Raw genomic sequence first — 10,776 nt, 5'->3', positions numbered from 1 at the left:
ACACACACACACACACACACACACACACACACACACACACACACACAGACAAGAACCACCCAAAAGCTTTCTACCCTCCCCCTGTTTGCCTAAAACTGAGTAGAAATTTCACTTTGTGAATGGGCTCCCCTTCCCCTCTCTTGTACCTGGAAGGGCAAAACTCTTAATCACCGGAGACTCTAGACTCTTATCAGCCCAGAGACAGCACTGAGAGGAATCCACATAAGAAACCTTACTAAACAACTCTTATATTCCATTAGTTTCCCCCATATGTTTACCTTCCCATAGTTTGCCAACCCTAAGAGCCTAAACCCCTTTTCCTTCATCTTATCACTTTTCCACAATTTTACTGCTCTTTGTTAAAATGGTATATAAGCTCCTGTGTCTAACCATCCCTATGAATTACTCATCACTGAGTTTCTCCTGCATGTATGCACACTGCATGTATAAATAAATTCAGTTTTGTTTTCTCCCATTAATCCGTCTTTTGTCAGTTTGGCTTGCAGGGGCCCAGTTTCTGAACCTCTGAGGGGAGAGGAAGTTTTTTTACTCTCCTACAGCTGCAGTCTGAGGCATTTGGGGCCTTAGTGCAGGGAAACAGTAGTGGAGCCCTAACACTGAATTCTAGGAGAGGCACCCACAACAGAGACACCAGAGCAAATGAGCACTAGAGCAGAACTCTTGTTTTAATCAGCATCATCCCACCCCCTACCCAATTCTTGAGCTCAACAAGAGGCATAAATAAAGTTCTATGTTATAGTAGGATCTTTATTACTTCCTAATCTGGATTTACATAGCTATTTGAAATAACCAGACACAACCATTGAACCAATGTGTACTGACACTTCTGAGTTAGAGGCAGTAAACAAAGTTATAGGCTATAAAAGTTTTAGCCAAATGTCACCTACCTATAAATATTTTACTTAAGTACCCAGTGAATCTTTGGCCAAAATGAGAGGATTACCTGATGTACCTACCATGTCTGCTTACAATATCACCTTCCTATCATCTGAATCTCTCTGAGAAATTTCAGACTTCAAACACAGGTTTAAAACATATCTATTAATATATCTGTTAAAAGCAAGTGGTAGAGTTCTACCTAACTTTGCTCTTACCTTTTCTTTACCTCTTAGATATTCACAAATCTGCTGAGCTTTATATGTTTATGTCCTGGGAACATAGACCTGCCTTCTGAGTTCTCATGAGGGGCTGTTAGCACTGCAATTAAAAAAGAAGAAAAATTCCAGAGTATATATCTCCGACCCCAGGAATTTTGTTTAGTTATTCAAAAGACATTTATTGAGTTCCTGCTCTGTGCTTTCTATATGAGGCAAGATGACACATCAGAGTTTCATACACTACCCTAAGTTTTCAAAACATCTACCTGAAATATACTCCATCCCAAGGGTATATTATAATCTCTGTAGAGGAAAGAGCTGAATACGTATATTTCTGAAACAAGTCTTTAGGGGATTCTGATATACTTACCCTCACTCCCAATTTTACTCTCTGTTGTTGGATAAAACTACTGTGTAGACATAGGATTCAATCATAAAATTATGTGGTTATTTTGAGAATGTAAATTTAAAATCTGATTAATGAAACATCACTAAAAATAATACATCTTTTTAAGGCCTTTATTATCATCATTTTATTATGCTAAGGACGTATATAGCTTACATACAGGCAGACCTCATTTTATTGCACTTCACAGATACTGCCTTTCTTATAAATTGAAGGTTTGTGGCGACCCTGCATCAAGCAAGTCTGTTGGCAACATTTTTTTTTTTTTTTTTGCGGTACGCGGGTCTCTCACTGTTGTGGCCTCTCCCGTTGCGGAGCACAGGCTCCGGACGCGCAGGCTCAGCGGCCATGGCTCACGGGACCAGCCGCTCCACGGCATGTGGTATCGTCCCGGACCGGGGCACGAATCCGCGTCCCCTGCATCGGCAGGCGGACTTTCAACCACTGCGCCACCAGGGAAGCCCTGTTGGCAACATTTTTTGATCAACTATTGCTCACTTGGTGTCTCTGTGTCACCTTCTTGTAATTCATATAATATTTCAATTTTTTTCATTATTAGCTTTGTTATGGTGATCTGTGACTTATGATCTTTGATGTCACTGTTATAATTGTTTGGGGGCATTAGGAACATTGTCGTCTTATCTTAAGAAACGGAGACAGCTACTGCGACCTTCAGCAGCCACTGCCCTGATCTGGCAGCAGCCGTCAACAACAGGGCAGGCAAAAGCAAATCTCCGCCAGCAAAAAGATTATGACTTGCTGAAAACTCAGATGAGGTTTAGCACTCTTTAACAGTATTTTTAATGTACGTACACTGTTTTTACAGACAAAATGCTATTGCAAACATAATATACAACAGTATAGTGTAATCGTAAGTTTTATATGGATTGAGAAACCAGAAATTCAGGTGACTCGCTTTATTGTAATATTCACTGTATTGCTGTGGTCTGGAACTGCACCCGCTTTATCTCCAAAGTATGCCTGTATTGGGTCGGCTGCTGTAACGGAGAGTTCTCGCTCACATAACAGTCCTAAAAAGTAGCCCAGAGGTTGTATGGTAGCGCGATAATCATCAGGGACTCAAGTCCCTCTATTTTGCTACTTTGACATCCTCAGCATGAGGCTTTTATGATAACTGCTCCATCCTCCACCATTATATCTGCAGTCCGGCCAAAGGGGAAAATAGAAAGGGGAGGACGCCATCCTTTTCCATAAGAGCCCAGCCCAGAAGGTGCACACGTCGGAATCGCTTACCTCCCATCGCTCAGAATATGGTCATATTATCAAGCCTAACCTAGCATATAGGCAGCATATGTCCCATGAAAATTTTTGTTATGACATAAAAACGGGAGAAGAGACATTAGATACAACTAGCAATTTCTGTCACACATTACTCATAGAAATTGATGAGTGCAATGAAATCTGCCTCATTTTTAGCAAGTAGCAAAAGGGGGAAGCATACAGTCTGCTTCTGAGGATTACTTTTGATACCAAGTGTCTTAGTCTGAGCACCCTGGGGAACGGGCTCTGAGATGGAGATTTGTGTACAGGAGGTTTATTGGGGAAGTGTTTCTCATAATCTGTGAGATGTCTTAATCCATTCAGGCTGCTATGACAAAATACCATAGACTATATCTTGTAAACAACAGAAATTTAATTTTTATAGTTCTGGAAGCTGGGAAGTCCAAGATCAAGGTGCTGGTAGATTCAGTGTCTGGTGAGGGCCATAGATGGCCAGCTTTTCACTGTGTCTTCACATGGTAGAAGGGACTAGGGAACTCTGTAGAATCTCTTTTATATGAGCACTAATCCCATTTGTAAGGGTTCCACCCTCATGACCTAAGGCTCCATCTCCTAATACCATCACATTGGGCATTAGATTTCACCATATGAAATCAGGGGTGGGGAGAGACAAACATTCAGTCTATAGCATGAGGGAAACAGCAGGACTGGGCAGAGGGAGGTGTTGAACTGTGATAGCGCCACAGCGGAGGCCTCAGCCAAGCCCATAGAAAGGCTCTGAGCTGGAACAGGCTTTTTGAATTGTCCCTAAATTGAAGCAAGGGTCAGGCTTTTGTACCTGGCCATAAACCTGTTAAAGTCTGCAGGCTGCCTCTGGGGAGGGCGTTTAATCTTGGGTAAAGTGGCTCCCTTACGGCAGCGTTTCTCAACCTGAAGCACTATCGACATTCTGGGCTATTTGATTCTTTATTGTAGGAAGCTGTCCAGAGCCCTGTACATTGTTGAGCAGCATCCCCAGATTCTACCCACTAGACGCCAGTCTCATCCTTCTCCTCTGTTATGACAACCAAAAATGTCTCCAGACACTACCAGATACCCTGGGAGACCAAACTGACCCCATTAAGAACCAGTGCTGGGGCTTCCCTGGTGGCACAGTGGTTGAGAGTCCGCCTGCCGATGCAGGGGACGCGGGTTCGTGCCCCGGTCCGGGAAGATCCCACATGCTGCGGAGCGGCTGGGCCCGTGAGCCATGGCCGCTGAGCCTGCGCGTCCGGAGCCTGTGCTCCACAACGGGAGGGGCCACAACAGTGAGAGGCCCGCGTACCGCAAAAAAAAAAAAAAAAAAAAGAACCAGTGCTTTAGGCCAAAGGCAATGCTTACAGATGTATTCAGCTGTGAGCCATCAGTAGCCAATACCCCAGCAGTTAGGGAACCGGAGCCTCAGTCCTGAGGGGGGGCATCTGGGTGATGCATCACAGTTTTCACTACAGTGATGACAAGATCACACAAGTGGAGACGATGCTGGAGCTCCAGCCTCCCAGTCCAATGCTCTTCCCTCAGGAAGGTTATTTATAATTTATAACACTTGAAAAGCAGGAAAAACTGATCTGGTCCAACCTTGATGATAAGCCTAGGAAGGAGTCAAAGGAAAGGGCTCAGAGACTCGGAACTGCTATTGAAACTCATTAGCTGAGCAAAACTACAAGGAAGGCCCAAGGACTTGCATTTGCAGAAATAGATGCAGGAAGAGGAACAGGAGAAGAAGACAAGACCTGTTGGAATTGGGCCGCATTCCAGCATAACGAAGCTCCAGAGCTGACTCTTCACCACTTCCTCTTGCCCGTCCTTTCCAGGAAGCAGTGCTCTCCTAGCCTGTGAGCAACCTAACATTTCACCCACCTCTCAGACAAAGCCCTGCGGCCCCATCACTCACTTCCCTGCTCCTTGCTTCTCCCACCAGCCTCTCAGCTTGTCTGACCTGCTCGTTCCTGCCTTCAGCTTCCCAGGCCCACTGAGGACCCTGTTTCCCGGAGGCTCTCACAGCCTGGAGCCACGTTCCTCTGGGGCGGCCATGGGATAAGAGACCAGTTGGGAGGAGAGGGAGGTGGACACAGAGCTTGTTCTTCCTTTGCCTTGAGAAGCAGCTGGTTTCCCCCACTAACTAGATATTGAATGGACTAGCCTGACACCCCCCCAAAAAAACCCATGGTGAAATCAAAATGACCCCTGCAGGATTTTTTTTTTTAATCCTGAGAAGAAAATCATGAGAATGAGAAGAAAAAAAGGAAAAGACAAGTTAGTGTGAAACATTACCCAGAGCCACCTGTTGGCTTTTTTCCAGAATGAGGGAAGGATAGTCGTAACTACATTTTAATGAGCTGTCCCATCCAAGGATCCTGCTGCTTCCCAGGAGCTCTGAAGCCAAATTCGGCATCTTAGACTTGGGCCTGTTTCTTCAAAACCTATTGCTGACTTGTTCCTTCAAACCAGTGTTGCTAGGCCAAATCCAGTGTCAGAAGGCGCTGGTGAAGATATGACTAGACGATTCACAACAAACAAAAAGACTATGTTGTTTTTTTTACAACTATAACTAAATTTTACTGAGCACTTAGTGTGAATCATTTCAAAGCCTATGCCCTTGACATGCATTATGTTGTCTATCCACATAAAGCAAAACCCTTATTCCCCATTGCAATGGACTGAATGTTTGCATTTCCCCAAAATTCATTTGTTAAAATCTTAACCCCCAATGTGACGGTACTAGAAGGCGGGGCCTTGGAGAGGTAATTAGGTCATAAGGTGGAGGCCTCATGAATGCGATTAGTGCCCTTACAAAAGAGACACCAGAGAGCTCTCCCTCTTTCTGCCCTGTGAGGATACAATGAGAAGATGGCAGTATGCAACCCAGAAGAGGGTCCTCACCAGGACCTGACACCAAGTCCTACCTGACACACCTGGTACCCTAATCTTGGACTTCCAGCCTCTAGAACTGTGAGAAATAAATTTCTCTTGTGTATAAGCCACCCAGTTTATGGTACTTTGTCATAGCGACCCAAAGTGACTAAGATACCCCTTTTACAGATGAGGAAACTAAGGCATAGAGTCCAAGGTCACTTACCAGAGCATGATGCAGACGGGCCTTGAACCCAGGAAGTGTGACTTTGGAGCTCTGCTAACCATTGTGTGGTCCAGCCCACCTTGGCTCCTCTCCTCCTGACGGCACTTCTATTGTGGCAGAATGGAGATAGATGGGATGTGAGCGTACCGACATCAAAACTGGCCTTAGGGGCTTCCCTGGTGGCGCAGTGGTTGAGAGTCCGCCTGCCGATGCAGGGGACACGGGTTCGTGCCCCGGTCCGGGAAGATCCCACATGCCGCGGAGCGGCTGGGCCCGTGAGCGATGGCCGCTGAGCCTGCGCGTCCGGAGCCTGTGCTCCGCAACGGGAGAGGCCACAACAGTGAGAGGCCCGTGTACTGCAAAAACAAAAAACAAAAAAAACTGGCCTTAACCTCCCAGCAAGAGTCAGACACAAAACTAACCACACAGATGCTTTCCTGCCAGCCAAAATTTGCCAAATACCAAGCAATTTTGTACATCAGACTCAGAAGGCAGCAAGCCCAGGGAGATAATCTACAAAATTTGCTTTTAAAAGGGCTGGAACGGGAGCAGAAGGGGTTTGCTCTCCCTGAATCTCCCACAGAAAGATCCAGCACCATGGGAATTTTCCCAATTTGAGTGATTCTTTTTGAAATAGGAATGTAAAACTACCTTCAGTTTGCTCTTTTGCCAGGCCAAAATTACTTCCTTTCTATAAACACTCTAAAAATATTGACTGTCTGCCCCATAACCAAGTTAGTGTTTGCTTTAATTTATGGTATTCCAAGTTGAAAAGAGTACTCAAGTCAGAGTCAGAAAATCTGACTTTGACAAACCCTGGCAGTTCAGACCAAGCTACACATTTCAACTCTCTGGGCCGTAACAGCCTCATCCACAAATGGCGACCACGCCGGGCACAAGGGGGAAGTCGGCATGACATGGAGGTAGAGGGAACAGCCTTCACAGTCAGCCTCAGGTTAGGTTCCTGACTTTACCATTTACTAGGATGTGACAGTTAACTTGACCTTTAACATCCCTAGGTCTCAATTTTCTCATTTTTAAAATAGGGATAATTATAGTGCCAATCTCTGGTGGTGGTGTCATAAATAAGATATACATGTAAAGCTCTTAACACAGAGCCTGGAATAGAGCACTCAGAACCTTCACTGTTATTTTTTTATAATCATCATCATTATTGCCACATGACTTTCCAGAATTACTGTAAGTGTTAAATAAATTGAGGAAAAGAAAAATCCTTTATAATTATGAAGCACTATGGAAATGAAAGTTATTTTTCTGTCTATTGGTTTGCACTCTCAAATTCTACCTGCTTTCCTTTGAAATTATGAAATATTTAAATGCTAGTTTTCCAAGAAAAAAAATGGTTACTTTCATTTTTCTTTGCTGTGATTTCTAGAAATTTGCCTTGTATCCATCTAAAATGGAACTCTTTCCAACTTGCCTCTTTTGCTACCAAATTTTCTGTTGTTAAGAAAACATAAAATTTTAGAATTTAATAGTGCAAAATAGTCTTCCTTATTAGTTAGAGTAATCCTAGCTGCTGTAAGAGGTAAACCCAGAAATCTCAGTGGTTAACACATTTGTTTATTTATGTGAGCTTATGTCATGTATAAAATAAAGCAGGCATTCCTGTTCCGTGTGCAGGGGTACATGTGGAGTGGAAGGGCGTGGGAGGCAGGGGTCTCTGCTCTACACAAGAGTTTTTCAGAAACTTGGGCTTCAGAAGCTCTGCCATCTTCAGTACAGGGCGCCCAAGTCACCTTGGGCATCAAGATCCAGTGGGTAGACAGGGAGAGAGAGGATAGAGAAGATACACATGCTTTTGAACCACGCCAATTTGAAAGTGACCTATGTCACTTCCACTCTTGTTGCATTGGACACATCACCCTGATACAAAGTGGTCTAGGAAATATAGCTGGACCATGGCTGAGCAACTGCTTCTAGCGACTGTGGACAGCTCACCATCTCTGCCCCACCCTCCCGTTGGCGGTCATGGTCATATAATCAGATGTTTCATTCCTCTGCCCTTGGTCCAATGCTTTTACCACACCACTAAATAGTAAGCCCTAGAGTTCAAGTCTCTTAGGCAATAAAGTTGATAAACAACCTCAGACCTGAACAATTCACGACCTGAAGTTTGATCTCATTGTTCACCTCATTTTCTCCATGTGCTAATCAATGGAGAAAAGACCCTATATGAATTTAGAGTTTGTCATCAATTACTATTTAACTAGTCTACATCTTAATAGCCTAATGTCTGATTTGAGAAAAATAAGTAAAACATTTAGAACGGTGTCAGATGTACAATAAATGCTCACCAACAAGTAGTTATTATAATTTTTCTCCTCGTCACTGGTGAAAATATGAGGTGAAATTAGATTAAAAGAGTGAAGAATAGGAGCCAGTGGTACCATAGTGCTCTGAGACCACATGGTTTCACATCTAACTGAATGACTCTAACTCCTAACCACTGTGGGCTAGAATACACCCTGTCCCTTCCTCAGACCTGGTCACTGAGACCTTATCCCTCTCTCTCCTCTGTATAACCCTGCTGTGGATTTCATGGTATGAAGTAAAATTCAGAATTTTTTCATACCTTCTGTATTTTTCCATTGAGCTATATAATAGATTCTGACGTTACTCCCTCTGCCTCTTAAGCTTTTCCAAAGGAAAATTGGGTTGATTTTTTTTTCTTTTATGGTTTAATACATGACTACATGGAACGGCCTTTGGGGTGCAAATCATTATTTGTCTTATGGCCATGGTGTTTATCGTTTCTTCATAAACACTCTGAATAACACTGTCTGCTCCAAGGAAAGAAAGTTTTTTCCCTTCCTTCTTAAAGCCTTCATCTTTTTATCCAATATTTCCTTTATCTTCTTCAACATGATGTCAACTCTGAAAACTAAAGTCTTTAAGGGAAATATCAAAAAGGAAAAATGAGTTCATATTCAGCAGAACTGGATTGAGCTTGGACTTGGCAAGAAATAAACATGATAGGAAGTTAATAAAACTGCTTACTGCTTTTTTTTTTTTATTCTCACAGGTAGAAATTATTCAGGTGATTCATCTACTAAGAAGTCTTCCAGTAGCAGTACTTACTTTATTAAGAGATTAAGCCTACAGTATTTTGGTAATGAATTAAAAGACTAATTCCTAAGAGACATTTCCATTGTAGGTCTGAGAGGGAAGAAATCCATAACAAGTTTCCACTCCAGTTTTTTTACATCTTCCATTTAGACTTAGGCAGCCAATTTGATGGGGCAGCAGAATTGAGTTTTCTTAAGTACAGAGCAGTATTTTCCTCTCTCATTGCTTTTGCTTATTGTTAAGCATTCCTAATGTGCTAGGGACTCTCTGGATCAATTATTACAAAGTCCCTGTTCTCTGCAGTTTTTGAAATAATAAGGAAATGTCCATAGAATTGATCTAGATGTTCATGGTGAGGATACCGTTCTTAACAAACCACCACAAGATGTGCAAGGAAGATCGAAGCTCCACCCCTGGAGGGGTGGTTTCAGATTCGCACGTGGAAATTACCATTGTAGGAACAACCAGAAAGTAACCAAAACTTTCACCTGTATTAGGAAAAGTTCCCTGATATGTAAAGCAGATTCACTAGCAATCCTAAGATGTCAAGCTCACCTTGAAAACTGTAAAGCAAATCAGCACAAAATACCCGCCAGTGCCACAGGAATATGCAGCATACTGTTAGAATTATATCAGTTCATTCGGATGTCAAGAACCACACATCATCATCCCAGAGAACTGCAAGAAATTTTCTTAAATTGGAAAAAGATACAGAGTCCTCGTTACCACAGATACCGCAACAATCTGCAAATTGAGGGCTATGTTTGCCAGACATGCATTCCCTGCTGGTATCATGTTTGACAATGGATCATCCTCTCCAAAGTAATCTGCTGAATCAGCAAAAGCCAGGCCAAAGGAATTCCAACTGGTGCACTTAAGTGTGCGGTTCCAGGACAGAACAACATGGCGCCCACAGGGGTCTTACTCCCCAAGGCAGGGCCTGAGGTATAGGGTTGTTTAGTAATGTGTTGGGGTCCACATGTATACGCTATAACTAAAATGTACTGTCCTTTATTTTCCATTATCAATCTCAAACTACTCCTGCAGTTTCATTCCCTGATTCCTTGAGGCTGGTGGTGGAGTGGTGGTGGTGTTGGAAAAAGGAGATGGCAAAGAGAGGATTTTTCATTTAAACGATTCTGTGATCAAGTCAGTTTCTTTTGGTTCAATAGCTTTTCTAAGTCTGAACACCCTAACAGAATGGATTCTTCATGCCTTAAGAGGGTTTCCCTCACCCTGTCCCATCCACATCAAGGTGGTATCTTGGGGCAGGGCTAAACTTAAATATCCTCATGGGGCTGGATAAAGGATCCCCTAATATACACACTGCCCTCTGCTCGGTGTCTTAGCCCCAGCGTCTCTGGGCCTGGGTTCTGTCTGCACTCTTGCTGCTGTGCGGGGAGCCTCAGATGCTGTGACTCTGGACCTGGACTCTCAGCGTGGTGGAAAGCGGCACCTGCTCCTAGGGTGCTTGCTCACAGGCCCCCTCTCAGCTCTCCCTGGTGCCTTGGCTTCCCTGAGGTATGGCTGCCACTCTTGCTCTGTCCCCACCCTGGGAAGGCTGCCTGCTGTCCTCACCTGCAAAGTCCCTTTTCCTTTGCTCCAGTCGTCCAGTTGGCAAAGGTTACCAGCAAGCACTTTCAGTTCCTTGCCACATGCCTCAGGAGTTGGCAAGGTCACAACGGAAGGACATCAGAACATCTGTGTCCCTATGCGCCACCTACAAGCCATAGAGAACAGGGGGCTTGGTCTTGGGCCTCCTTCTGCCTAAGCGTGCCGTAGTGCCATCGCTGCTCTACTAC

The 10,776-nt window shown here is 43.8% G+C and overlaps 1 long non-coding RNA gene across 1 annotated transcript in view; it reads right to left on the bottom strand.

Annotated features, from left to right (window-relative positions):
• Nucleotides 1-6,191, bottom strand: part of LOC114904983 — an 88,631-nt gene extending 82,440 nt beyond the window's left edge. The window contains exons 1-2 of the long non-coding RNA XR_003796078.1: nt 5,885-6,191; nt 1,116-1,218 (exon numbers count right to left, since the gene is read on the bottom strand). This is a non-coding gene — a long non-coding RNA (uncharacterized LOC114904983). The remainder of the gene's footprint in view (nt 1-1,115; nt 1,219-5,884) is intronic.
• Between the last annotated feature and the right edge of the window lie 4,585 nt (nt 6,192-10,776).

Source organism: Monodon monoceros, unplaced genomic scaffold, assembly GCF_005190385.1.
Source record: "Monodon monoceros isolate NGI ecotype Baffin Bay Population unplaced genomic scaffold, NGI_Narwhal_1 Super_Scaffold_21, whole genome shotgun sequence".
Taxonomy (NCBI): domain Eukaryota; kingdom Metazoa; phylum Chordata; class Mammalia; order Artiodactyla; family Monodontidae; genus Monodon; species Monodon monoceros.
Note: the sequence above shows the minus strand (reverse complement) of the source record. Positions and strands in the feature narration are given on the sequence as shown.